Genomic DNA, 12387 nt, shown 5'->3' with positions numbered 1-12387 from the left:
CCCAATCTCTTGCCTTGCAGGCACATTCTTTACTGCTGAGCCACTGGGGAAGCCCCATAAAGTGTGTTCTGTGATTAGCTCACAGGGTTCTTTTGAAAATCACCTTTCAATAATGGCTAACCCGCTGAGTGAAAGTTGTAAAGTCAATATCCCTCTTGGGGTCTTAGTCAGTCCATCTATTTAAAAAAAAAAAAGTTGGGTCAAGTAACCTCATTCTGGAACTTTTGAAATGCAGGTATAGAGTGAAAATAGTGCCCTTTCATTGTTATTAGGAGAGTATTAGTTGAACTTCCTATTAAAAATAAATGAGTCTCCAAGAGTTTCCAAAAGAACTAGAAGAACAAAAACAAACCACAGGTTACTTATTCTTGTTCCCGAAGTCGGTGGTTTATGCCTGAAAGCAGGCCTTATATGTTTTACCAGCCCCCTGAGTGCTCCACTTGAATTGCTGGACAGAATGCCAGCGAGGGACTCTGGCTGTGCGGGGTGAACCTTGTCTGATTGCATCAGCAGGCTGGGCCGGGATGCTCGATTCAGTTCAGAGTAGCCATTCAGCAGTTCAGTGACACATAGAAGGTCATGGACTTCAAAGAGAAGGCTGAATGTGGAGTTGAAGGCCTGTGCAGAGCAGCTGAGTTAATGATCATACTTCATAATTTCACGGTGTGCTGATTCTCCCAGCCACGGTGCTCAGCCTAACTCCTACTGGTTTGGCTTGGAAATCAAGAGCGTTCACCCCAAGATGCCTCCCTGATTCCTCAGCACATTTCACTGAGTATCTTCTCTTATGCAATTTTTTTCTGCTTAGAGAACTTGGTAAGATAGTGATTCTCATTGTGTTCAGGCATTGCTCCATGATTTACAAAGCCTTTTCACATCCATTACTTCCTTTGTCATCTCACTAAGTCTGTGAGCTGTGCAGGAGAGACAGGATCACCTAGATCTGAGAGATGGGGAAACAGAGTCAGAGAGGAAAGAACTTGATCACCATAGGCTAGGAAATGCCACATTTACGCTTGTCCAGTGCTCCTGCTGCTCTGCCATAACTTGTCAACCTGACAGCAGAGATGTTTTTAAGGCATTTTATTCTTTACGTTTGAGAATCCCATGGACAGAGGAGCCTTGCGGGCTACAGTCCAAGGGGTTTCAAAGAGTCAGACGTGACTGAGGAAAGCAAACAGCAATAAGAAAGACATAATAGCTATCTAAGAAGCATGAGTTTCCTTCCTTTTGTATGTTGAAACCCTTACTGCTATTTTCCCCAAACACTCCCTTCCATTCCTCTTTGCTATGATTCTTTCTATCTTTAACTTTTCCCTTAGCCTTCTATTATGACCTGTGAAGCTAATCATCTCTTCTGCTCATTCCTAGGGGGATTTCTAAAATCTAGGATGAAGTTACACAGGGCACAAGCTGCACCTTTTATGGGAGAGTATCCTAGGAATGGAGCTATTAACCAGACTAATTTTTTAAGGTCATCTTAGTTCCTCCAGCTCTTTTTAAAAAGTGGACATTGACCACCTTGACCCCAGTCACTGAAATGTCTGAGGAAAGCCCTGATGGCTAAAAAAGTAGTTGTGAATTCATTAAGATTTGACCGCAAGGAAAAGCTCCTGACAAAATGTTCAAGAGAGGTACCGTCAGAACTTTCTGAGAAAAGTTCATAAACGTGTCTGTGCATGAGGGGGTGGTTTGAGCAACAGATGCCAAATTCTGAAGAAAGAACAGTTCTGGTGGAACAAAAGTTCACTGGGGCAAAACTAAGAAAGGGAAAGAAAATAAAACCAATCTTTTTCAGTTCAAGTTTGTCTAAAAGAAACATGTCAGAGGTACCTTTGCCAGCCTTTAGCTAGTTATTCCTCATCTGGAATGTTGAAAATATAGCTAACTCCCACACCAATCTGACATGCCCTCTGGGGACTGTGCATTATTATTTACCAAGAGAGTTGCTTTAAAGCAACAGACTTTAAAAGTTCTATGGGTAGTTAGAGGTAGACTTTCTCTCAAAATTGCTATACAGACTATATCTAAAAATATGAAAATTAGAGTCCAGAGGCTGGGCTGATCCCAGACTTGCTTCTGATTTTCTGAATACACTTGACACGTGTCAAACAGTCAGACAGAAGCATATCATTATGGGTGACGGAATTGTTTTTTGCACTTAATGCATACAGGCTGCGCCAGGTCAAAGAGGCAGAAGCTGATGTTGGGGTAGATAGATGTATTTTCAAGATAGGAGACCTACACTGAGAAATGTAAGATCCCTAAACTTATGCTCAGGCTGCTGTTGGAGAAAAGTGGGTCACTGGATTGGAATACCTTTTATAAGACTGTCCCTGGGGTCTTGAAATCTGCAGGTCTGTATCTCTAGATATCTGTGGATGGGACTGGGTGCTTTGGAAAGGCAAGGAAATCTCTTTCTGATGAAGGGATTGAGTGGGTGGAATTGAAGTTGGAGGCTCTTCTCTTTGTGCAGGTGTGTGTGTGTGTGTGTGTGTGTGTGTGTGTGTGTGCGTATGCTGACCTGGGCTTGGCTACCCCAGCTGTTCTTTTGGAAAGCAAAACAACAGCCTAATTCCCTGATTCACCATCAGCCAGTGTTTCAGTCCCACAATGGTGGTGGTCTTGGGAATCACAGCAGACCACCCACACAGCAAAGAAATGAAAACAATATCTAGCCCCTCAAGCTACTTTTGCACTTTTAATCTCAAAACATTTAGAAGCAGGAAATCTTTTCCAACTTATTATTATGAAGTCCCTGGGACAGGCATCAGCATCTTAGAAGGAGGGAACCTGAAGTCCATATGAAGCATGATAATATCAATATTGTATAGCAATAACAATGGTAATTTATACTTTCTATTCCTCCTTGAAGAATTTTTTCCCTTGGAGGTTCCTTGAGGAAGAAAATGCCCTTGCTTTGGCATGACTTAAATTACTGTTTTGACCCTGGCATTAGCTCTATTACTTTTGCAATTACCTTTACTTATCTTAGTCATAATGTCTCTTCAATAAAATGAGGAGAATTCTGCCCACATGAAGCAACCCTCATGACTGGGCTAATTGCATATACATATATGATACGCATACTGTCTCTATAAAAATATACATGATAAACTAAACAGTTGATTAAAAATACATTGTACTATCAACTATTACTATGTTTATTTTGCAAAAGCCTTGAAGAATTTTATGAAACAAAAGGTATAGCCCACTTTTGATTCAATTTTTGAAAATTAAGACTCCACTTTAAAGTATACTTTACCCAAAATGCAATTGGATTTTCATACTCAACACTAATAAAGCAATCGAATTGGTGTACTTCACTACACTAGAGCTTGGAGAAGTCACAAAAGAGTACTGACAGATGGGTTAGCTGGAGAAGCAGGACCTACCCAAAAAAATCAGGCAAGAAGGAATAATATTAATGTATGTGTGTATGTGCATTAGTCGCTAGGTTGTGTCTGACTCTTTGTGATCCTGTAGACTGTAGCCCACCAGGTTCCTGTGTCCAAGGAATTCTCCAGGCAAGAAAACTGGAGTGGGTTGCCATTCCCTCTTTCAGGGAATCTTCCCAACCCAGGGATCGAATGCAGGTTTCCTGCTTTGCAGGCAGATTCTTTACCTTCAGAGCCATCAGGGAAGCCCATTAATGTGCAAACTCCTACTACTAATAATATCTTAATGATGAAGCTCTCTCATGTGTGATAATGGACTCATTTCTAAACTCTGAAGATACATATGGCTTGCCATATATCATCCCATAGACACCTCCTTTTGTACCTTTCAGAGAGCTTTTGAGGATATGTGGCTTCTACATTGCACCGTCTTCTTCACTGATCAAGGTGATGATTTTCTTGCTGGCATTGTTCTCATCAATAAACACTCATCAATGGCTCAGTGGGGTATACTAGCTCCCCTTGATCTGGTTTTGGAGTAAGCACTATGGAAGGACTAGCCCAAGAGGATGGTAACAATATACCTACAAAGACTTTGGAACAGAAGAGAAGTGATACTATTTAGAAATTTGATATCCCAGTTAAAAAAATAAAATAAAATGAAAGAGTGAAAAAGGGAAAGAGGAAGGAGAAGAAAGAGGAAGGGAGAAAACTGAAATTCATAAATATTTAATCAACAACAGCCAAAAAGAAATTTGGGCTGGCTTTCTACAAAACACAAAGTTCTGAGATTTTGTCTTATAAAAGTGTAAAATAGCAAAAACGCTCATGTTCCAATCATGCCAAAGTGAAAGTAAAAGTCGCATAGTCATGTCCGCCTCTTTGTGACCCCCATGAACCGTAACCCACCAGATTCCTCTGTCCATGGAATTCTCCAGCCAAGAATACTGGAGTGGGCTGCCCATTCCCTTATCCAAGGGATCTTCCCAACCCAGGCATCAAACCCAGGTCTCCTGCATTGTAGGCAGATTCTTTACCAACTGAGCCACCAGGGAAGCCCCAAATTGTGCCCAAAACTTGATTTAAACCATTCCTTGCAGTGTCAAAGTAGCCAAGTACAACTCCCTTAATGACTATTAGCCCCAGTAATTTTTGGTTGCAGTTGTTACCATGTGGCAGCACTTATGTGCAATGAAGCTAAAGATTTTCCACATCCTGTTCTCTTCCTATACATGTGTGTGAGAGGAAGGACTAAGGAGCTAAGAGATCCTCAAACCTCAGCGTTCCAAATGAAGGTGCTTGGCCATATCTCCAGAAGTCCCATTCCACAATCTTGGGGAAAGGCCCAGGAAACTGATTTATTGATTCATACCTTAGGTAACCTAATGAAGGTGGTCTGGCTACTATACTTTAATAAATACCAATATAGGATCTGGGCTTCCTAGGTGGCTCAGGGGGTACAGAATCCTCCTGCAATGCAGGAGATGCAGGAGATACAGGTTCAATCCCTGGGTCAGGAAGATCCCTTGGAGGAGGACATGGCAACCCATTCCACTATACTTTCTTGGAGAATCCCACGTACAGAGAAGCCTGGCAGGCTACAGTCCATAGGGTCACAAAAAATCAAACATGACTGACGCATGCAGGCAATGTAGGATCTAAGAGCTCAAGATTTCAAGTCAGAAAAATCTAGGTTTACATCCCAGAACCTGAAGCTCCTTGCTATTTACCATTGGGTGGGTTGTTCAACTTTTTAATCTTTAGTTTTCTCAACTATAAAATGAGAAGAATGACACTCATGGAAAGGGTGTACAAAGAACTTGGCTCAGGAATTGCCACATAGTGGGCATTGTTGACTGTGAATATTGTTTGATATGACTTGAAGCCTAAATAAACTCTGGCAACTCTTTAAAAAGTTGGATATCTTGAAGGTTCCAAATTATTTTTGAGTAGAAAAAAATAATGGCATTATTGTCTTCAAGATAATGGTGCAGCATGATAGTACAGTGAGTTTATACTTTCTTTTCTGGTCAACTCCAGAAGACCACACTGAAGATGACAAGTCAATTGGAACATTAAGGCATGACATGTTCATCCTTGGGGAAACTGTAATGTTGTAAGTCAATTGCTGATAAATGGCTTTGAAACAGTCTCATGAGGGTATTGAAAAATATTTTCATAGTCATCATGGTTTAGGGTAATAAACATAATCAAGGACTGGGGATCCAGGTGGCAGTACTCCTGGTGATAATGTGAGGATTTGTCTTCTTCACAAGGATATAAGAATCATGGAGATTCAAGTGAAAACAACTTGAAAACTGTGCAACCCTAAGATGATAGGATTGTTATGATGATACTTTTGCTCTAAAAACCAGAAAAGATAACTAACAAAATAAATACTAGCATCTTTCATAAAGAAAGCCCAGTGTCATGGGCTGATGATAAGTACAGTCACAGGCCACTGCTGAGTGACCAGAAGGCCAGACATCCACATGGCTAGAACAGTGAAGGGCTGATTTAAAAATCAGGTAGGAGGCCTAGATTAAACTGTTTTCAAGCTTCGAGCCTGTGCAGATACTAGAAGATTCTAAACAACACTACATCTAATTAGACACTCAAGAAAACAGAGAAGGGAAATTCCAAACATTGCCAGTTAAGCTGTCATGCTTTCTAGAAATTAAAAATTTAAGTAAAATGTGTACTTTTAAAAGCCTGTAGTTTTGAGGCAATACCTCAACCAAATAAGAAAACAAAACCAAATTACAGACCAAGTTGTTTACTGAGTGAAAATTCTAGCCTTTATTATGGTTGTGGGATTTGGATCTCTCAGAGCTATCACACCTGGCTCATTGAGCAATAAATGCCTGTGGTACCATGAGTCAGATCGTGCATTAACTGGCAAGTTGAGAGAATCAGGACACAGTCATATAATGACGTCTTTCTACCTGTATGGGAACAAATCTTGCTACCCACAAAGTAATGGGGCTTAATGTGGATAAGAAAGGGGAAGGCGGAGGAGGCAAGAGGCCCAGGACTGGGAGCTACTCTGGGGAAAATATCATTTCTATTGACAAACCTTCAGGCAGTTAGGCTCCTCCTTCTGTGTTCTCTCTATACTTTGCAATTATCTGCCCTACATTTTATTTATTCATGTTAATCTATCCTTTCACCTAGATCTGAGGTCCTAGAAAAGAAGACGTATATTTATTTTTAGTCTCACCTTCTTGGAGAAGGAGATGGCACCCCACTCCAGTACTCTTGCCTGGAAAATCCCATGGATGGAGGAGCCTGGTGGGCTGCAGTCCACGGGGTCGCTAAGAGTTGGACACGACTGAGTGACTTCACTTTCACTTTTCATGTTCATGCATTGGAGAAGGAAATGGCAACCCACTCCAGTGTTCTTGCCTGGAGAATCCCAGGGACTGGGGAGCCTGGTGGGCTGCCGTCTACGGGGTTGCACAGAGTCAGACATGACTGAAGCGACTTAGCAGCAGCAGCAATGAATATTTGTTGAATTATTTCAACTATCAAGTTCTGGGCTCTTTAAACATACTGCTCCAATTAGTATAGCAGGAAGTTGATTAATCCGGATAAGAATACGGAGGTCTACACTTTCCATAGGGTTATGATAAGGACTGGAAGATCAAGTGTCCCTAAGACTTGCACAGGAAAATCAAAACAAAAAAATGAGATTCTATTCAGTTTCTGGGAAAGCCACAGACTTAAGAAAATAGGGCTGCAACCACTGATGGAAGGGCAGAGCCCTTTTGCTCTCTCCCTGGGTTTTATTATCCTTACTGAGAATAACTGGGGAATGACTCATGGTTGTTTGCCAGATGCAAGAGAGAGGTTGAAGCAGAGAACAAATCTTAACCTGGAGTCCTGGCACATCCCATGAAATGTCTTCCTGGGCTCCTTGCTGTGAGAATTTTTCAAGCAGAGGCTAGACACCTGTGGGGTAGGTATGCTGTAGGGGAAACTTTCATACTGAGTCTCAAATAGAATTGAATCAGGTGGCCTTTAAGTCCTTACCCATTACATATTTTTTCCAATTACTATATTTTACAAATACAAGCTAAATCATTTATTGAGCATTGTGTTAGGTACTGAACAAGGTGCTTTTTATATTAATATAATTATAGCCAACACTTGCAATGCATTTACTATGTGCTGGATAGAGTTCTTTTGTATATGGGTTTCATACATCTTCACATAAACCTATGAAGTAGGTATTATTTTAGGTTTCATTCTACAGATGAGAAAACTGAGATGCATGTGATTCAGCCCTGTGCACAAGGATATTCAGCTAGTCAGTAGCAGAGATAGGGTTTTAACCCATAGTCTGACTCAATATTCATATCCATTATACTATACTGCTGTACTATACTATACTATACAGTTATAACATTACAATAACTGTGTGACCAGAGGACTGCTACTTTTTCTTTATTGATGAGGAACTAAGATGTAAGATATATGCCATGTGCCTTTGATCAATATGGGGTCCTCTCCAACTTCCCTGTTGTCCCTACCTGGTTCTAGTGCCACTCACTCCATGCCTGAGTTTCTGCAAAGACTTTTTATCTCTACATCCAACCTCTCTTGCCTCCCACTCACCCTTCAAATTGCTGCATGATGTCATTTAAGAATCTCCATTGGCTCCTTCTTGTCTGTGGCATCATGTTTAAATAAGTCAAAGTTGTGTGACTTTTCACAACTTGCCTTCCTTATCTTTGCCAAACATCTCTGACTCTTTAAAATATAGACTCTACTACTATAAGACTTATAACTGTTCTACTTATATTTGTGAACTTTGTTTCCTAGAAATAATAATACTAATATGTCCTTGTTAGGTAACATATTCAGTGTATATAGTCCTCAAATGCAGATGTCTCTTTCTGTCTCTCCACAACGTTCATTTTGGCCCCATGTTCTGACCCTTTCATCAATAACTCTTCTACTTGATATCGCCAGAGTCTTAGTTCAGTCCCTCATTATCTCCAAATGAATTAATTCTCTATTTTTTTTTTTTATTATTCTGCTGCTGGTCTTGTCTCTTCAAAAGCCACACTCAGCTCAAAACTGGTGATAAAAAAACTTTTAAATTATACTAACTTTTTAGATTAAAAAATAAAGTTGGGCCTTGAAAGCTAGTCTGGGAATTGGATACAGAACATTTTTATATAGAATATAATAATATTGGAAAAATATATGTTTTCTTCTGGACAGTATGGTACAGGATTGTGTTATAAACCAAGCACAAGATATCAAAGGTGCTTGAGAAAGGGGTAAACAAAGTTTTTGTTGCTATAGCTTCCTTTATTCCTCTTCTGTGCTGTGATTCTTTCTCTGGAGAAGGTTGGTTTGATAGGGAAAAGTCAAAGGAAACAAAGGAGAATGCTTTGGATGACAGGATGGTAGCACAAAGAGAGCTAAGATGCTGAGGACCTAACCTCCTGGACTGACCATTAAATATCACGATGAGAGCTTCTGTCTCTTACTATAGCAAGCCTGTACAGCTGCCCAGCTGCAGGAAAACTCAGATTTTGGAACAGACTGAAAAATGAAGAAATCTGATCGAGTCTTTTGATCCCATTTCTGATCTGTTAGATCTTATTTCTGTTTCATTGAGGTTCTATGGTTTCTTCATGGCCCCATTGTGGATTTTCATGTACTTCCTCAGACATAAAATACTTGTACCTTTCCTGGTAGGTCATAATTTGAATCCCTCACCTGCATTTCCTCTTCTTTTGGTATTAAAAGTACATGCTAGACCTTAAAAATTTCCACAGTTTGTGGATATTCTGGGGTTGTTGTTTTCTTTTCAGTTTGGGAAATTTCTGTTTACTGATCAGTCTTAAAGTTCACTGATTCTTTCCTCAGCCGTGTCCATTCTGCTGATATGCCTATCAAAGACATTATTCTTTTCCATTACATTTCTTATTTTTAGTACAGTTAACCATCCATAACTGTGGTTCTACATCTGTAGATTCAACCAACCATGAATTGATCAGCAGTTGGTTGAATCTGCAAATGCAGAATCTGTGAATACAGAACCTGTGGATATGGTGGGCTGACTGTACTATGCCATTTCATACAAGGTTGAGTATCTGTAGATTTTGGTATCTATGGGGAGTCCTGAAAACAATTCCCTACAAATACTGAGGCATGCCCATGTTTACTTTTGATCATTTCTTAGAATTTCCATATCTCTGCTTATATTACCCATCTGTTCTTTCATGTTGTCTTTTCCATTAAAGTTCTAACATAATAATCACAGTTATTAATATTTTATATACTCTTGTATTTTCAATATCTGTGTTATATCTGAGCCTGGTTCTGATACTTGCTTTGTTTCTTTGGCCTGTGCATTTTCTCATTGTGGCATGTCATTTTTTTATGATGCATCACTTAATAGGAGCTGAGGTAAATAGGACTTTATTGTAAGGATTTATGTTAATCTGCATAAGAGTTGGGTTATTTTATATCTGCTGCAGTTGTAGGTGTCAGAGGCTTCCAATTCCTGTGCCATCCTCGTGTTTATCTCCTGTCTTGACTTTGGATTTTCATTAGTAGTACTCTTTCTCAGAGAATGTCTGTGTCTTATAGCTCTTTCAACTGTAATCCTGTTATAACACTGAAAGATGTTGGTATGGTGGGAAAGTGTGGGGGACAGGAAGAATTCTATAATCTTATGATTTCATCTCAGTCTTCTAGCATGTCTTTGTCTCTGGTGATGACCTTCACAGGTTTTTTCAGTGATGTGGCCCCTCCCATCACCACCTCAGGTGATACAGGAAGGCTAGAGGGGACGGAAGTTGGGGAAATTGGAATTAAGCTCCTGTAGTCATTTTCCCTTGTGAGTAGGTCTTTGTCATGGAGAATGCTTGTACATTTCACAATGATTATACCCTCCTCATTCCTTTCCCCACCAGAGACACAAAATCCTTTTCTTTGATCTTCAATTTTATAATCTGATGGGATTCCTGGAGGTAAAAACCACAAAACTGGGAATCTTTCTAAAACTGCATCCCCTATTTTTTCACATTCCCATGATAATATACACTCAGCCTCTAGCAATTCATCAAAATCACCATTCACTCATTCCTATCAGTTTATAACTTTAGTACCTTTTGCTCTAGGGAAGTGGATCTCATCTGTGTCTCTCTGAATTCATCTGTCTCTCTAGGATGGTGGTTTGCCCTGCAATCTCACTTCTCTGATGGGTCAAAGAAAAGTCATTGGATTGGTTTTCAATTTTTTCATATTTTTCTTCTTGTAAGCACAGGAGTGATGACTTCTAAGCTCTTTACACTGTTGGAACCAAAGTCAAAAGTTGGCTGTGAAATAGTAAAGAAAGAGACATGTATATGCTGTACCTTATTCAACTTTACCTAAAGCCTTATGCCCAGCAGAATAGAGTAGGAAGCTCAACAGGCTATGAAGTATTAGTGTTGAGTCAACAGAAAAGTACAAACTGTCCCACACATCAGGAAACTAGTACACTCAAGTTAATCAACTGAATCAGTGAATATTCCTAAGTGTAATAATTACATAAATCATAAAAGAGACATGTCTAATACAAAAGCATAATAATGTTTTGCAGTGTTAAATATGCATTCTTGAATAAAATTACAATCTTACACCAAGCAAGTTATTATTCATACTGCTTATAAATCTGAAACTCAAAAGAGAAACCTATAAATTTTCACCAAACAATAGCACCCACACACTTTATTCACATGTCTGCTCATTCCCAAGCACCAGATTTTACACAGCTGCCTGAAATTTTGGCAGAAAATATCCCAGATGCTGCCAAGGTTGTGAGAGAGGAAATGAATCTTAACCCAGCTGCTTCCAACTTTTAGGAGGCAAGATTGTACGTTCCCGAGTGTTTAGCAAATGTAGAATTGGGAGGTGAGAACAATGGATGAGGAAGAGAAAATTTCTTTATGATTGAGACTAAATTCCTATTAAGTACTCATGAATAGAATATAGCTTTAAGTTATAGTCCTATGTTCAATAGTAAATCAACTAAATATTTTATATGAAAATGAGTTTATACTGGTATCTCTGATTCTAATCCACCACCACAAGGTTCATTCTTATCTTCCTGAAGGTAAGATTTTGATAGCAGAGGAGCTCATTATATTAATGTAAACAGAAACATACGAGTTTGAAAGCCTTAGTGCTACTGGAGGAAATGGGCTGGTCTTACATGGCTTGGATGGGAAAAGGAGAGTTATACTGTGACAAATGCTGCCAGTAGAAAAGGAAGAAAAGAGCTAAGTCTAATAAATGTACTGATATAAAGCAGAACCATACAATTAAGCCATATGAAATATTTAGTTGATTTATTGTTGAACATAGGACTATAACTTAAAGCTACATTCTACTCATGAGTACTTAATAGGAATTTTAGTCTCAATCATAAAGAAATCTTCTCCTCCTCATACATCGTTCTCACTTCCCAATTCTACATCCTAAACACTCAGACTTAGCTCTTTTCTTCCTTTTCTACTGGCAGCATTTGTCACAGTTTCAGTTTAGTTCAGTCGCTCAATTGTGTCCGACTCTTTTCGACCCCATGAATTGCAGCACGCCAGGCCTCCCTGTCCATCGCCAACTCCTGGAGTTCAACCAAACTCTTGTCCATCGAGTCAGTGATGCCATCCAGCCATCTCATCCTCTGTCGTCCCCTTTTCCTCCTGCCCCCAATCCCTCCTAGCATCAGTCTTTTCCAAAGAGTCAACCCTTCGCATGAGGTGGCCAAAGTATCGGAGTTTCAGCTTTAGCATAAGTCCTTCCAAAGAACACCCAGGACTGATCTCCTTCAGAATGGACTGGTTGGATCTCCTTGCAGTCCAAGGGACTCTCAAGAGTCTTCTCCAACACCACAGTTCAAAAGCATCAATTCTTTGGTGCTCAGCTTTCTTCACAGTCCAACTCTCCCATCCATACATGACCACTGGAAAAACCATAGCCTTGA

This window comes from Bison bison, unplaced genomic scaffold (genome assembly GCF_000754665.1).
Source record: "Bison bison bison isolate TAMUID 2011002044 unplaced genomic scaffold, Bison_UMD1.0 scf7180017864294, whole genome shotgun sequence".
Lineage (NCBI taxonomy): Eukaryota > Metazoa > Chordata > Mammalia > Artiodactyla > Bovidae > Bison > Bison bison.
This window is presented reverse-complemented; position numbering follows the sequence as displayed.